Source organism: Rosa rugosa, chromosome 2, assembly GCF_958449725.1.
Source record: "Rosa rugosa chromosome 2, drRosRugo1.1, whole genome shotgun sequence".
NCBI classification, from domain to species: Eukaryota; Viridiplantae; Streptophyta; class Magnoliopsida; order Rosales; family Rosaceae; genus Rosa; species Rosa rugosa.
In genome coordinates, this window is record NC_084821.1 from 40,104,218 (window position 1) to 40,121,837 (window position 17,620).

The 17,620-nt window shown below is 38.6% G+C and overlaps 2 long non-coding RNA genes across 3 annotated transcripts; both read right to left on the bottom strand.

The window, feature by feature from the left end:
- Window positions 1–3,556: 3,556 nt before the first annotated feature.
- On the bottom strand, window positions 3,557–6,254 carry LOC133733109 (uncharacterized). Its single transcript, XR_009857501.1, has 6 exons — window positions 6,014–6,254; window positions 5,597–5,675; window positions 4,867–4,995; window positions 4,439–4,509; window positions 4,044–4,243; window positions 3,557–3,876 (listed from the first exon to the last, which is right to left on the bottom strand). It is a non-coding gene; the product is annotated as an uncharacterized LOC133733109 (long non-coding RNA).
- Window positions 6,255–6,260: 6 nt separating this feature from the next.
- Window positions 6,261–8,069, bottom strand: LOC133733110 (uncharacterized). Of its 2 annotated transcripts, none has more exons than XR_009857502.1 (5): window positions 7,688–8,069; window positions 7,404–7,599; window positions 7,027–7,238; window positions 6,424–6,694; window positions 6,261–6,319 (listed from the first exon to the last, which is right to left on the bottom strand). It is a non-coding gene; the product is annotated as an uncharacterized LOC133733110 (long non-coding RNA). The 2 variants fall into 2 exon arrangements; XR_009857503.1 differs by having other exon boundaries at window positions 7,404–7,452; window positions 7,688–8,066.
- Window positions 8,070–17,620: the final 9,551 nt, after the last annotated feature.

Here is a 17,620-nt window from a genome sequence, read left to right on the forward strand (position 1 = left end):
GTTTGGCCCCAAAAGTGATTTGGGCACCCAACCTACAATCGGACCTCCCGTTGCTGCTCTGGTCACTTTCACCGCCAAAACCGCCGCTTCACATACGAGATGCCAGCCACCACGTCTTTGAAGCTTCAAGCGAAGAGTCTCCTCCTCAGGTTGGAGCAACTTAGTCGCCGCCATCTTCTCGCCTCCGGTCGCCTCACCTGCTTGCTCTACATTCTCCAAGGCATGGCTTGCTTCCATCAATGTACCTGCAGAACGATGCACAACGACAATCTCTGCCACTCCCACAGATTGGAGCGCAAAGACTTGCACCACCATCAATCGGATCTGGGTCCAGAGGTTGCACGTCACTTGGCTTCGAAGCATCATGCTCCGATCATCCCTGACTGCGTACAGCCCAGACTTGAGCCGGCCTCGCCTCGGCCTAATCCGGCAAGGCCATTCTTCCGCCCATTCAGCTTTGAGCCTGGTCGAACCCGACCACCAATCCATACCACTCTCATCAACTATTTCACTCCGGCAAGAAGAGGTGATGGGTAACCTCGGGCTAAATTGGGTGGTAGCCGCACAAGATCGGCGGTTGAGTGTCATCAGCAGATGATTTAGAAGGGAGACCGATGTCGGCCCCCATGGCGGCAGGCTAGGGTTTAGGTAGAGTCCAGGAGCCATGACGAAAATGATTAATTGACATGGAGCTCTTAATTATACGTTACACCTTGATATTCCTTGATAGTACGAGCCCGATTCTTAAGACAACCTATTCTTGAGATTTGTTGCTCTCCAACATGAGGTGGCCGGACTATCTTCATCTAAAAACCATCCTCTTCAGCGAGGCTAAGTCCACAACATTCACCACATATATTCAACTTTTTTTAGAGATGTTCAATAGTTAACCAGAGTTACTCTCGTAATTAAACTATTACCGCTGCGTCCGGGAACCTATATTTTCAACAGGTTTTTGCAGTCTATTAACTATAGTCCAGTCATGAATACGTCGTGAAACCACAGTTTCCTCATCCTTCCTTGTCAAACACACACTCTGGTAAACGTTTTTTGTCCAGACCTGGTACGAGTATTTCTGTTGTTCCTAAAGAAATCTATATTAAATCCTAGCTCTGGAAACTCTTCGAGTCCCTCTGGATTAGACTGATCCCACCAAGTCCAGGGATTTTTGTGGGAGATTGAATGACGTGGTGGTGTGGGGTCCTGGGTCTCCCTTTTGTGGTGGTGGCTAGGTCGAGATTGTTTTGGGTATAAAAATTCCATTCCTCCGCGTCGTCGGTGGATCTACGAATAAGGATTGTTGGTTTGAAGTTTTGCTGGTCGATATTGACTTCGAGTCGGAGAGATGCGGATAGTCTTTTGACGGTCGACATCTTGCGAGGGCTGATAGTTGGACGGAGCTTGATTGGCCTAGGCCCAACTTTGTAGCAACCAGTTACTATAAGACGCTGAAATTTAGGGTTTTGAAAATTTTTAATAAATTTCATCCTTCTTCTTTTTTCGCCCGATTGATATATATTAAACATGCATACTTTATCTTGATGATCTTCGATTCTTCGTCAATAAAAGTGTTAGTTGTGGACAATTCCTATGGGTCGGTAGAAATATTGTAGATTGTTGTTTGGTTAATTGTTAGTTGTTAGTTCTTGTTGTCAATAAAATCTGCATATTCTTGTGTTACTCAGGGTCACTAGTGTATTGCATGTGCATGTTATCGATGGTTAGTAAAGCTTTATACTGATCGAAGAAGAGACTGAGTTTTGTAAATCACATAGAAGTTTTTTTTTTTTTTTTTTTTTTTTTTTTTTTTTTTTTTAAATATAAAAAACCAAAAGGAAGAACAAAGCAAGGGGGGCTAGACCAAAACCTTGTCTAGAGAGAACATAAAAATTAGCACATGCAAAACAAACGAACTCAAGTCTTAGTAACCAAACTAGGAATACCAATAATAAATTGTAGAAATGATGTCTCTGCCAAATGGCCTAGAGATGAAATCAGGAACCTCGTCCCACCAATAGGAGCCATCATTTGCTGCACCAAATCTTGCAAGACAATCTGCCACCGTATTTCCCTCTCGATAGACATGAGAAACTGTAACGTTTAACTGACGAGTAATATGCAGGCAATTCATCCAAGGAACCCGAAGCCGCCAAGGAATCAGAGTATGATTGTTAAAATAGTGAACTACTAGACTTGAATCAATCTCAAGCCAAATATGCGTCCAATGACGAACATGAGCAATATCTAAGGCCTTAATGACAACATCCACCGCTCTAGGGACCACTACCCTAGATGCGAAAGCTCCCAGAAATAAGCCATTAGAGTCTCTAAAGACACCACTGAATCCTGCATTTTGATCATCAAGAAATGACCCATCTGTATTCACTTTTATCCAAGGGGGATTGGGACAAATCCAGTTGACCGGAGTGAACTTTGGGGCACGAAAATTTAGAGAAGACAACCCCAATAGATTAAAAATAGGAAGGGAAGAGGAAGGAGTAGTACAAGATTTGAAGCAAAGAAATGCCAAATCTTTAAGAGAGTGAAGGAAAAATTGCTTAAATCGCATAATGCTAAATAAAGCACTATCAAACCTAAGCTTATTCCTGTCCACCCAAATGCACCAAACCATGTTACAAAAAGCAAGCTTCCACAGTAACGCACCTGAAGAATGAAGCCAGGACCAAAATGGAGCAGCAACTAAGTCATGTAGGTCCTTATAAAAAAAAACTAAGTCATGTAAGTCCCATGTAAAGGAAAATGCAAGTTGAAGAGGCCTAGAATCCAGTTCCACATCCTAAATATCACAGGGCAATCTAAAAATAAGTGAAGGACTGTTTCCACAATTGAACGACAAAACTCACACCTAGAACATAGAGAAAAACCACTTCGTTGAAGCCTTTAGTCAACTAGAATCCTTCACTACTAGAATTTTGTTCATAGACATCGGTTCTGGACCGATGTTAAACTAATTTTCGACCGATGTCTTAGTGGGTGTAGAGAAAAGTATAGACATCAGTATAAGCGCGTTTTCAACCGATGTCCCAGACAACAACCAACATCGATTCTAAAAAACAAATCGATGTATAATCGTTATAATCATCATATTTTTGTATGTTAGGTATGTCTAATTCTTCATATTTTCACATTTTATGCTTAAAAAAGTATATGTCGAACAATACCTACTTGAACATTTGCATCGATTTCTATTCCAGAAGTGATGTCCAGTACACTTGTAGACATCAGTTCCCATGAGTATTGTTTGTTCGTAAAACCGATGTTCACCTTTTGACCACACATCGGTTTGCTCCATTGTAGGTGATTTGTATGTTCATAATAGATTACGGTTTGGTGATTAGAAATCGATGTGCAGTAGTTTTGATTACATCGGTTTTGAGTTACAATTCGATATATTGATAATCATAGGACATCGATTTCATTTTTGATACTGATTTCTAATCTCTCAACTGACTTCGTTTTCCTTGGCATTACTGTTTTATTATGCTTTAATATACTTCACTTCATTTTGACAAGCATGATGTGAAAAGTTTGCATTTAGCTATTGCTGGGAAAAAAAGTGCATTTCTCATCATCCAAAATTAGGGGCTTTCCATTAATTTTCTTTCCAAATTCATGATTCAACATAATTCAGAAAATAAACCCCTAAACTTACAAAAGCTAGCTTGGAAACATATGAGCAACAATGTACAAAAGTTCCACACCAAGGTTTGCTTCAAAGCCAAAACTAGCTAGCCTTACTCAAAAAACATCTTGGCAGTCACAGTCCTACATCAAACTCTGTATATAATCAGCCACTTCAATGCACACCTCGTCAATTTGATTTTGGCTATATGATTTCCGCGTCTTTACCGCCCACTAGAAATATATAAACATGCAACACATAAGGCACAGTGATTGGGTAAACAAGCTAATGAAGATAATTAGTGTGGAAACCCTATGGACTATCTATAGAGGCCAACACTGGCAATATAAAGACTTGGAAGTAACTGGAACGTAAAACAGAAACAGAAACAAAATAATACCTTTTTTCAAATGCTTCTATAACATCAGAGACAGATTGGAGATTCTCCAAGGGTTCCCATGTATTAGCTATCTCTGGCCAGCCACGCCCGCACAAGCACAACACCAACAGGTTGATTCTTCGGATATTACTCTGACTCCTTTGTTAACTAATGTTGCTTCCACCTGATCAGCAGACTGACAGCTAGTTGACTCTAACGTTCTGCATACAAATTGCAGAAACAAGGTCATGTGTCACTTATCTGCAGCATACATCAAAATCCTACAAATGTAGATATTATTGATGAGCATCTGAACACAATCTAGACTGAAATCTGTCCAGCAACACTTGATAAAATAAGTACTCAAATAATCTGAAAATCATGTAGAATTTCCAATAAAAGGATCACATATAAACCTGGATAACAGGTGTTCAGCTTCCAACTCCGTCATAAATGCACTAATAAGTGCAAAGTTTGAAACTTTGATCTGTCAAGTTCAAGCAAAATAAACATTTACAAACCCTCAGACAAATATCAAGCAAAACCAAAAAAGAAAAAAGAGGCATTCAAAGCATAGCATAGCAGCACTGAGAACCATTGCTAAAGGCAAAAGCCTTATTATCATATACTTTAAATCTATCCCACTGACACGAGTGGCATTGTATAACATCCCTAATAGAAATGCATTTATAATACTATATGTTAGGTTACAACTGAATATACAGACACTATATAATGACAGGTGCGAGAACAGCAATGGAATCTTGTTCTTATGAATTGAAATCTAAGTTTCTGGATTTAATCAAGCAGATATTTGCCAACGTTTATTTCAAAGGAACAACACCTGCAAGGCTTTCTCTCAACAATATGATAGAGACGGCCAGGTGCATACAGCCTCCTTGGATCTTTAAGCATCTTCTTATCAGGTATACATGTGTCCCGCATACATCTTAGGCATAGTAGACACGGCAAACTGTAAAATAAATCCAACTTTCATAATACAGTGAAAATCTAGATACGTAAGGGCAGAAAAATGATGTCATCACTTAATTAAGTCTTGTTATACTAGTCTGCCCACTCCTAAAATTAAAGTCTCCATTAACCCCTTTCTCAGATTGAACAGTTTGATGGTGCAGTGACTAGTGATATATATTAGCAACACAAAATGATATTGTAAAGGGCATTTTAATTAGTTTCTATCTTGTTCTGCACTCTAGTATTATCTTTACTATCCATCAGCTCAAAGAAACAGTTGAAGACAGAGTATATATATATATATATATATATATATATATATATATATATATATATATATATATATATATATAGAGAGAGAGAGAGAGAGAGAGAGTATCAGGGAGATAAACTGAATAAAACAACTATGGAAATTCATTATATAGAAAAGAAATAATGATGATCCTCTGAAAACTTAATAATACGACAACATATTTTGATTGTTTTAGATGCATGCAAGTAACTTGGCTATAAAAGTATAAAAATTAGAAACGATCAAATTCTACAAGAAAGATATGCAGTACGTATTCTATTCTAAGGAAAAACATAAAGATACCAACCTTGCTCCTTTTGATCCGCTTGCATAGATCGCACAACAGTGCCAATAATTCTTTTAAAGAAAATTCTAGCCTTTAATTTCTGCAACATATAAATTTAATGAGGCAAAACCAGGACTTGGGGTTTATAAACAATGCTAGTGACTAGAAAGTTATAGCATATACTAGTAGAAATTGAACCAAGGGACACAAGTACTAGAACTGTTGAACCAGAGGATAAAACATCCAGTCATAAACAAACAGTCCAATTAGTCTATGATTCGTGGTGCCTGAATACAAATCCTGACCAGAAGTGAATGCCAGAAAAAAAAAAACGATCGGAGTATCTAAAAATTCTTTCTATAAATTCATTACCATGATTTGTAAAATACAAGAACAGAAACTGAATAGCTAAAAATGAGTATCATACAACTAACATACCAATCTTCTCTGCTTGCCGCCACCATTTGACGCAAGTAGTCCGTCCACATGAGGATGATTATATGATCATTTCTGTCTCATTGTTTTGTATCTCACCTTTGTTTCTGTAGTTAATCAATGAATGATACATGAGCTACTTTAAAGCCAAATACCAACACTAAGGATTGAAACAAATTGGGAGGTGGCTAATAAACCCTCTGTCTATACAACACATGGATGAGATAAATAGATAAATTAAGTCTTTTGCCTTTTTTGCTTATGGTTGTCACTGCCATCTTTTCTTTCCCATCTTCCTTTCTTGGGTCCCTAGCATTAGATTATAACAAATCAATTAGCAACTTCTGGTCTCTGCCTACCAACATGAAGTATAATCATGAAGAAATAAGTACAAAAAGGAAGCTAAAGTATACCTGAGCACTGAGAGACTTAAGGCGGTCCTTATCTTTCTTGAATCCACGGCAACCAGGGTTGTTGTTACCCATTGCAGCTCTCGCAAGCTTAACTCTCTTGTTGGCTTCTTTAGTTGTTGCATCCAACAGATAATCAGCCACAACTCGCAGGTGAGGAGTAGGGGGCTTCTTGCTCAGAACCTTGTCACTTTTTAGAGGTGAGAATTTCATTCCTCAAATCCTGAGCTCGGGATTCTCTCACGGCAAGTTTTGTCACACTCTTTGAGACATCCTGCATAATTCACATTTTAGCATTAATGACCGTCCACCCTATCTTTCTATCATCCAATGCAATGTCAGAATTAGGAATCACAAGAGTGCAACTTAAACAAGGTGATTAAGACAATTAAAAAATAGTACAGGGGTTCAGAGCCAGCAGAAAATCCCAACTTCCGGACACCCAAATACACCCAGTCACCAGATCTCAAACAAAACACCTAAAACCCATCAACCCAACTATAAATCCATCCTTCACTCACTACCCAAAACCTAATTAAGCAAAATTCCATCAATTTTCTTCAACAATATTCCAAATAAACCAACAAAAACACATCAAAATCGCACCTTGATGAGGATTGTGTCGCCCCTAAAGAGCTAGCTAGAGCTTCTCCATGGTCTCAGGGTGGACAGTGACGACGGAGTTGTCATCGTTGATGGCTTCATCGACGACAAGGAGATTTACTGCCTTCTTCTGTTCGAGAATCGCAGTGCTGAAATCCCTCTTGGTCCCCATATTGCAACAATTTTAAAAGCAATCGCATCATAAATCAAAATCCCTAAAAAATAAAAATTTCAGAAAACCAAAAAAGTTAGGTCAAAATCGAAAAGAAGAGGAATTGGATCTGAGGGATATGAAAAGTAGAAAACTGGATTGAAGCAACAATAAATATAAAACAAATCCAAATTCAAAATTCAAATAGGAATGAGGCAAATTGACTCACACTGGCTTTTGGGAGGAGGAGCAATGATGGGCTTCTTCGCTTGGGCAACCTGGAAAGTCGGAAACAAAGTTAGAAAAGAGAGATTTGCCAATCGGAAAGAAATTACCAAATCACGGGAAGAGTTGAATAGGGTTTCGGGCGGAAGCAAAATCAACTTGAATCCCTCAACTAGAAGAAATCAAATTCGAAACCGGACCTGTTTAACAGCGGGCTCACCGGAGCAGTGTCATATTAGAAGAGAGACAAAATCAGTAATGGTGGTGGAGAGAAGAGAGAGAACATACGCTGGTGGTGGTCGGAGAAAAGGCTTGAGGTGGCTTAGGTCGGAGAATGAGCTCGAGGTCAGGACGAAGAACGAGCTCCAGGCTCTGAGCTGAGGTCGGGGCCCCGGGTCAGGTCGGAGAAGGAGCTGTGGTCGGGGGCGCGGGTCAGGTTAATTGGAGAAGGAGCTGAGGTCGGGAACGCGAAGAAGGAGGCAGTGAGAGTTTATCAATTAGGGTTCGAAAGTTTCAGACAAAATGACTAAGTGTTGGAGGAATTAAAATTTTGGACCCCGCGTTTCTCAAACTTTTTAACTTAGTCCCTCCGTGTTTTTTTCAAAATTTTTGAACGAAAGTTTACACATCGGTTAATTTAACGACCGATGTTTATAACCACAATAGAAATCGATATTTCATAAGCCGATGTTTATATGTTTTTTTTACATCGCGGGCAATTCCGACCGATTTAATAGTGGTGATGTAAATGAACAGATTTCTAGTAGTGCTTCCAAGTAGAACTTTCCAGAAACTCAAACTTTTTCTAGGTTGAATGGCCCTGTGCCAGATCACCTTTCCCCAATCTAAAACCGGGTGATTGCTACGCAATAAATCATAGGCATCAAAAGCTGTGAGATTACCAGATGGCGTACCTTGCCAAATCGCTTGGTCATCAACATCGTCAATTGGGAGAATCACACTATCAAACTGATTGGCTACATCTGGGAACCATTGAGAACAAAATTAAGGCAATGCCCACTGATTCTGGAACAAAAAATCCTTTACTTTCAAATTAAGAAAAGGAAGAAGAGAATTATCTATATTGCACAGTTGGGTTAACGGACTGCCAAGCCAATTGTCTTTCTAGAAATTTACACTTAGACCATTACCAATCAACCATCTCAAGTTACTAGTGATCTGAGGCCATTGATTTTTCAGACCAATCCAAATTGACGACCTCTTATAATATGCAACAGGAAGTAAAGACTCAGAAAGAAATCTGCTTCTTATGAAGGATGCTGATAAAGATGTGTTTTCAATGACTTCCCAACAACGTTTCAGAAGCAAAGACTGATTGAGAGAAAAAATATTCTTGAGCCCTAAACCCCCTTCGCATTTAGGAAGACAACAAAGAGACCATGGTCGAACCCTTCACCAACGGATCCCCTGACCAAAAGAAGTTACGCATCCAGCCTTGAACTTTGTGTAGGAGATGGCGAGGCCATTCATAAATCTGAAAACTGTAGATTAAGAAACTCTGAATTACTGAGGAAATAAGTTGCAATCTCGCAACCTGTGATAATTGTTTACCTTTCCAAGAAGAAAGTTTGGAGCCAATTTTATCAGCAATACTACAGAAATATACAGTTTTCGGACGTCCTTGGAATATTGGGATTCCCAAATAAACAAAAGGGATATGGCCAGCCCTCATACCCAATCTGTGCTGAATGAACACTCTTCTATGATGTGCAAATTTTTCAATGTAAACAGATGACTTTGCCTTGTTAATTACTTGCCCTGAGTTACTATAGCATATTCCTCCAGGAAGCTCATCAAATTCTGAATACTTTTACTACTGCCCTGCATAAATACCAGAACATCATCTGCAAAGAGAACATGTGAGGGAGGTCTGAGCTTTTTTGGTGCTGATCGATGTGATTCAATAAAATCTGCATAGAGTTTGTAATTAAAGTGGTTCAATAAATCAACATTTGTTGTTTTTTATTGAGGATCAGTAATGGTGTTATTAAGGGTTGGTAATGTTAAGTAAGGTTTTCGGAGTATGAAGGTTTTTTTTTTTTTTTTTGAGAAACTGTCAACTCAATTTTATTAATAATAAACAGAATAAAAATTACAACTGATAGATGTAGAAACTATATCAAAATATAAAATAACAAAAGAAATACTAGATGCAACAAAGCATCGGAAATAAAACCTAACAAGGGTACGAAGGGATGCAATTAAGCATTTGATGAAGCACCGGACAGAGTCCGGGCTATATAAAACGGGATCAATAGTATGGCCAACCATACTTCCACGCAGAGATATACGTCGAATAAAGGGTAACCTTCTATCAAGAGAACCGCCGGCAGTGTGACCGACCTTGCTTACTCCACGCAAAATAATGCGCTTAATAGAGAGCAATCTTCTACCTAAGTAACCGAAGAAGTAATTCCCGGATCCCAAATGCGAACCCTAACAGCTTCGGGCTCATTCACCACCTGCCAAGCCCCAATAAGGCAGACCCAGCCCAAAGCCCTAGTTGGGCAACCCAGCAGAATAAAAGCCCAGGCCCACCAGGATCTACTTTGGGCACCCAAAGCCTCTCTGGGCACCCACCTTGAACGCGGCTCTGACCGCTGCTCCACCGTCCGTCGTCGGAGCAGGCACACCCCGCTCCCACCAACGTGACTCCACCAGCCTCCACCAGAAGTAGCGCAGGTCCAGCCCAAAGTCCAAGCGCTGCTCCACCCTGATCGCCGCTCCAACACGCTGGAAAACTGGATCGGAATCCGGCCCCTCACCGTCGACTGGAACTGTGCCCGAGGCGGCCGAAAGCGCCCGACTCTCATGGCCATCCTGATCCGCAAAAGCAACGTCGCCATTGCTTCTCCCCATTGAACAGAGGCACGATCAGAATGGATCCGAAGGGAAGAGAGTACCCCAGGCCACAAGCGACCCACCATCTGCTGCCACGGCGTCAGCGCTGCCAGATCTGACCCATTGTCCTCCGATTTCAGTCGAGCCCGGATTGGACGAAGACGACGAACTCTCGGTGCCATCCCAGTCCAGGTATACCCCGCCTCGACTTCCCTCCTCAGAAAAGAACAGCCAAGATCAGAGAGCATCTGAGAAAAAGAGGTCGTCGCCGGCAAGATTGCGAGCCACGATCTATCAGACGACATGGAATAATCCGTGCGCCAAGGTCTCAGCGCCGAGAACGATGCCGGAATTTTGCTCCATCGTTGATAGAGTAAGGTACAGAGAGGCCAAGAACGGCGCTCTCCCAACCCTAGCAGAGCGCTAGGTCCCATGACTCTAAAACATGGAGTATGAAGGTTAGTTAAGGCCTTCACCATATGTATTTCCCAAAAGGAAAGATCCTAATTCTGCAGTCAATTATATCGCAAAGGGAGCTCTTAACTTTTTTGAATACTATAGACCGTCAGATATAATTAAATTGAGAATATATCTAACGGTTCAGAATATTCAATAATGGTAACCTGCTTATCCGTTAGCCTGTATAATTTTTTTTTTTTTTTTTTTTGCAAAATTCTAAATCACAAATCAACCATAAAATTTGAGACTTTCTCAGAAAACCCTAAATTGAAAGGGCAGGTAAGAAGTCGTTCAATTTTTTCGGGTACAAATTTTCCTTTTGCTCTGATAAAACCCTAATTAAGTTGAAAAGGAGAAGACCGGAGGAATGAAGAAGTGCGTTGAGGAAGGATAGGTCTCCCAATACTCGTAAGTTTTCTGGTACCATATTTGTTTTTACTTCCTGCAGCATGATTAGTTGTAATTCTACTGCCACATTCTCCGGTCCAATCTCCACCACAACGCCTCCTTAGCCTCCACTGTCATCTCTCTCTGCGCCTCTCTATCTCTCCTCTCTCTCTCTCCTCTTCCCCTCGCTACACCCACCATGTCTTCACCTCTTTCCCGAACCCAAATCTCTCTCTCTTCAACCATGCCATATATTAGAGCTCTGACGAAGACCCCCTCGCTTTATTTCGAGGTCATGATTTCTTGATTATGATTCTTACAATGAGTTCTTGCAGGTTGGACCATCTTGGACTCTTGATTACTTCTAAAGGACTTTTCTTTTCGGGTGTCATCACATACTTTTGAAGTAAGATTCTTGCTTTTCTTGAATCTTGATTCTGTCAAATGCAATTACCTTTTATTGTTTCTTTCATGTCCATAGAATTAGTGTAGATATGGTGAACGGTGTGGCAAGAAAAGTAGAACTATTAAATCAATTTTATATTTAGAAGTTAGAGCGACATTAGTTGGCTGGGTGCATGCCAGGGTTGAAAGTAATTTTAAAGACTGCATCTTGGCAATACTATCAATCTGGTTAAGTATTAGTTGCTGGAACTAGGTAGGTAGAAGAGCTGGACGTGAAGTGGTGAATGATTAATCATGGTCTTTGATATTTGGCATATAGGAAAACCTTGTTTTACGACGTACAACAATTATTGATGCATGTACAATAGGTATTAGCTCAGCCAAAGATATAATTATGCAGGGGTCTTTATCGTGATACATGACCAACCATATACTTAGTGTTGAGAATTGAGATATTAAAATCAAAGCCCGAGTTTGGTTGGGCAGTTCTGATTTTAGTTGTTTTGTTTTTTAATTCCCTTTCTTTTGCATATTCTACTTGATATCTGGAAGAGTTATTTTGGTAGTTGGAAGAGTTATTTTGGTAGTTGGAAGAGTTATTGGATTTTATATCTGGAAGCACAGATATATACAACAGAAAAGAAAAGGTAAAATTCTTTTCTCCTACGGTTCAATATGAATAAGGTTAATACCCAACCCCATCCCCTCATGAGCAACTAGCAGTAATTCTCCAATGTTTTCATAATGTATTTTTTCATGGGTTCTTTTCTTAGGTTTCAATGATGCAGAAAAGATGGCAAAAACCCTCAATGACGGTAGCTTAAACTTTAAGTATTCTACAATTGAAAAGGCCACATAATCTTTTGGTAATGACAATTAGCTTGGACAATGAGGTTTCGGAACAGTTTATAAGGTTAGCTTTTCTCCACATGCTTTGAACTGGAACTGAACGTGTTATTATGATTGCAGAAACTAATTGGTTAATTTCATCTTTGCAGGGACTTTTGCCTGATGGGAGAGAGATTGTAGTGAAGAGGTTTTTCTTTAACAATAGGCATACAGCAGAAAATTTCTATAATGAAATCAACATTATAAGCACTGTGGAACACAAAATTTGGTTAGATTGTTGGGTTGAAGTTGCTCAAAACCTGAAAGCCTTCTGGGCTATGAATACTTAGCCAATAAGATCGAGTCTTGACCGCTTCATTTTCGGTAATTTACTTTACTGTTGTTATCATAGTTTTATAAGGACGTTGTATTTCTCATTGCTCTTTTCTTTTGTTGTATTTGGAGAAGTTTAGGCCTTATGTCCCCTTCTCTCTACAATTTGTACGTACTCTCTTTTTATCAATAGTAATTTTCTTATGGAGCTTACTATTTGTATTCTCATTTTGATGATTTCTACAACTTATCTATGAATGAACTGATGTCTGTGTATATAGAAACAAATCACTTTTAGACTCAAAACTGACGTAAAAGAATGATAAACAAACCACTTGAAAAAACAAAACTGATGTTACAGAAAGATAGAGACATCGGTTCTACAAAAAACGCATATGTCAAATATGGATAAAGAAATCGAAAACTTGACGGAAATGATGTCTTAATAAGAAATTAAATCAGTTTTTTAAAAATCAACTGATGTCCAGACTCATTTTATACATCGAAATTTGATAAGAAACCGATGTGTATAATTATTTTGGACATCGGCTAAAAACCGATGTTTGGATTTTCCGGACCTTTCTCATCACGCACTAAGACATCGGTCGTGATTTTGTTTCTCATCGATTTTTAGCCGATTTCTGATGGCTTTATTCTAGTAGTGATCAAGGCCTGTTTGGTTGAATTGACGGCGACCTGGGGCTCAAGCGGCGGTGACGAAACCCTAACAGATTGGACATCACTGGAATTGGAGTTCGGATTAGTCGTCTTCTGGCTCCGAGGATGACTAAGAGAGATTGAAAATTTTAGGGTTTGGAAATTTTGATTTGGGGGTTTTGGGGCTTCTTCGATTAGATTTCTATAAATTCAAACACAAGAGAAACTAAGGATGGAGAGAATTACAACGGAGAAGTGATAGCGGAGCGATGGTCAGGCCGCCATGACTCTGATACGCTAGAATTTCAACAATGGACCAAGAAGGAAGAAGGACCAAGGAAGAAGGAAGAAACAGAGAGGAAAAGAAAGGCAGATAGAGAAGACCCGTCCTCAGTTTAAAAAAAAATATATATTATTATATTCTCTTTTGATTTTACGATAATAGAGGTCAATAGTAGTAATTAAGGTTGTAATTTTGATAATGCTTCGATGTCCCAAGCCTAAGTCATAAAATTGATGACATAACGAATTATTGTAAAAAGTGGTAGTCAAGTTATAATTAGTGTTAATATTTCAATATAACAAGTTTGAGAACCGTTTTACCAATAAAACAATGAATTCTAGTAATTTAGTTGTAATAAGTGTTAATACTTCACTATTACAAGTTTTTAGAACTACTTTACTAATAAAATAGCGAATGTGTTGCTATAATGGTAAAACTTCATATATTTAAGTAAATTTGCGGTGAGTCCTTTATGGTGTAATAAGGTTGTGTATTTTGTAACTACTGTCCTATAAGTGTTATTTACTTATTTAATTGACAATGTTTTTTTTCTAGATTTTACAGCAATTGAGGTCCAAAGTAATAACCAAGGTTGTATTTGTGGTAATTCTTCAATATTACAAGTTTGAGAACCATTTGACCGATGAGACGACGAATTGTTGTAGAAATAGTAGTCAAGCTCTTATTTGTGGTAATTTTTTATATTACAAGTCTGAGAACCATTTTACTAATGTGACAACGAATTGCTATCAAAGTGATAAAACTTTATGTAATATTGTAAGTGAGGCGCGAGTCCTTAATTGTGTATTAAAGTTCTCTATTTTGTAATTAATACTTTTCTTGTGTAAAATCTCTTCATCCATGAGATAATTACTTATAAATTACAACAATTTAGGTATAAAGTGGTAATTATGGTTGTTTTTATGATAATTACTTCAAAAATGATTTCATTTACAAAAAAAAGGATCACTTTACCAATGCTACAACAAATGTTTTGTTTATATGGTAAATAATCATATTAGACCTAAAACTTTTCAAGTCCTTATTCTTGTAATCCAGTTGTTCTTTTTGTAACTAGAGTCCTTTCTTTTGTAAATTATATCATCTATGAGACATTTTACAACAAATGACCACATTGGACCTATTTAGTGATAATTATAGTTGTACTCAAAGTAATTACTATATTTATGATATTCATTACATGTTTTTGAACGATTACGTATAAAACAATAAATGAGACAATGAGTACTTAGTATGGTAATTTTTTTTTTTAAGTACACATGTCAAATTATAAGTGGATAACCTGTTGACCTGTACAACAGGTTTCACCAACTATTTTAATTTAATATATATTTATTAAAAAGTTGATGTATGACAAACATCAACATACCTTAGACTTCGTCAATAATGGATTTGTTGTTTCACTAATCACTAATGGTTTTATTGAAAGTCTATAACGGATTTATTGAGAATCAATAATGAATTTGGTTGTGCTATTGAGAGTCAATAATGAATGTAGTTTTTTATTGAGGGTCAATATATAAATTAACTAACAATTTAAACTTTTTCATATACAGAGCTAGAAAATGATAGCAAACCAAGTGAAAGAGAAAGCGAGCTGTCTCCAACATATGGCGATGCTTCCGCCCGATACCTCCAATCTGCTGAAGAATGTGGGTTACTAGCTCGATCAACATACAGAATGAGGACGAGTGCAAGTTAGAATCCGATACTAAAATCTTAAAGGGGATCATGGTGTCATAGGAAATGTGAGACGAAATTTAAAGTGAAAAGATAATAATACATAAATAAGAAGCCGACGGTTGACAAGTGGGTTTTTTTTTTTTTTTGACTTTGTATTATTTTTTTTTTGTTTGGTTCTGCTAATTACGTTTTTACCCTATATCAAGTTAAAGACAGGATATTGGTTAACATAGGCCTGGGCATTTTAGCCTGAAAGCCCGAAAACCCGGATTGGACCGATCCGGACCGTCAGGTCCGGGCCGGGCTTTGAGAAAAAAAAAACTTTAAAAAATAAGGTCCGGACCGTTTGAATTTTAACTGGCCGGTCCCGGGCCCTGATATCCATAAGCCCAAAAGCCCGAATGGCCCGATTCCATATTATCTCTTTCAATTAGGGCTGTCAATTCCAACATAACCCGATAACACGACTCGAAACCCGCACGAAATAAATTGGGTTGAACCCGCACGATTAAAAAGCAGGTCGGCCGCGGGTCAACCCATCATGACCATTTAATAGACGGGTCGACGGCGGGTCAACCTACCAACACGAAGTGAACCCGTATAACCCGATTATGCTATACTTCTTGAAATTTTGGACATTGGGAGTATTTGATCCTAGGATTGGACAATTTGAAATATTTTGCTTCATCATTATTGGATTTAATTATTTATGAATTATATATAATTATTTATAATCTTCATCTTATGGAGTTTTTAGTGAATTTAATTAATTTATGTAATTTTTTAGTTAAATGGGTCGCAGTGTTAACCCTTAAATGGGTTATTTTGTCCAACATGACACGACCTATTTATTAAATGGGTTAAGCGGGTTAGAAATGGGTAACCCGTTTAATAAATAGGTTGGGTTTGGGTTTAAATTTTCGACACGATTATTAAATGGGTTGGGTTTGGGTTTGGGTTTGTCTTTTGTGACACGACAAATACCTTGACCCGACACGAACCCAACCCGGCATGACCCATTGACAGCCCTACTTTCAATAAATCTCATATTAGTAGTCGTTAATTCATATGGGTATCCCTTTGTTTCTTTTGGTGAAATGGTTGGAGATTCTCTTTGTTTGATGCAGAGACTCTGAATCTAGCTTTTAATAATACTACTGGAGTACTGGTAACAACAACCAATCATGAATTATGATTTCCATTTTCTTCTTTTTTTTCTGGGTTGATGGGGATTGATTAGAAGAAAGAGTGGGGCTCTTTCCAGATTAGTAGTCATTAGTCAACATTCACCAAGAATCAGACCCAAGTGCTCGACCCTTTCTCACTACTTTCTCCTTTTTCTAGTTTTTCCCTTCCAAAGCACACCCGATTCCAGATTCTAAATTTCCCAAAGCTCGAACTCTAGAAGCGATTGGGAGGAACCCAGATTCCCTTCGAAGCCATCAATTCCCTTCACGAATAGCTATTTCTAGATTTCAAACAAGTAGAAATAAACCTAGATTTCGAACAAGCCCTTAATCCCCTAATTTCCAGATCCAGATTTCAAAACCCAACAACAATCCCCTTCTTCACTAACTCGAAACCCAACAGCGATTTCCAGTTTTCCTCTCTCTTTGACCATTCCGAAACCCCAATTATAAACCCAACAATGATTTCCGGTTTCCACTCTCTTCGACCATTTTTGTAACCACTGAATTAGCTTTTCTGTTCTTGAAATGCAAAGATTTGGAAAATTTTCATTTATGTTGTTGGGCCCGAAAAACCCATAGGACCGGCCCGTTTAAGAACGGTCCGGGTCGTAGCGGTCCTTGAAAACGAAAAACCACATTTGAGCCCGGCCCGAGATATTCGGGCTTGGTCCCGGGCCCTGTAAAATCCATACCGGACTCGACCCATGCCCAGGCCCGTTAACATAAGAAATGAGAGGTATTTTAAAAACACCTCATTAGAGTGATCAGACCAAAAAAAACACATATAAATGATATAATTTCTCTACTAATCGTTTGAAGAAAGTAAAAACATTGAGGCCATGACAGATCGAGACGATGATCGGTTGCGCCTGCTTGACGCGTTTTTCAATGGTCAATCGATCAGATCGTCTATATTTGTTCCTAGCTAATTTGTCAACAAATTAATGGATGCAGTACTATGCTAGTCCACGACTATACCCTGGGTCCTGTTGGATTTGGATGCATGTGAAAATATAGAGACATTAGGGTACGTACGTCGATTAATTATAGGAGGCAAGGCTGTATCGATCAGGTGGAATTGGCCGGCAATTAAGCTGTACGTGGTTAATTTAT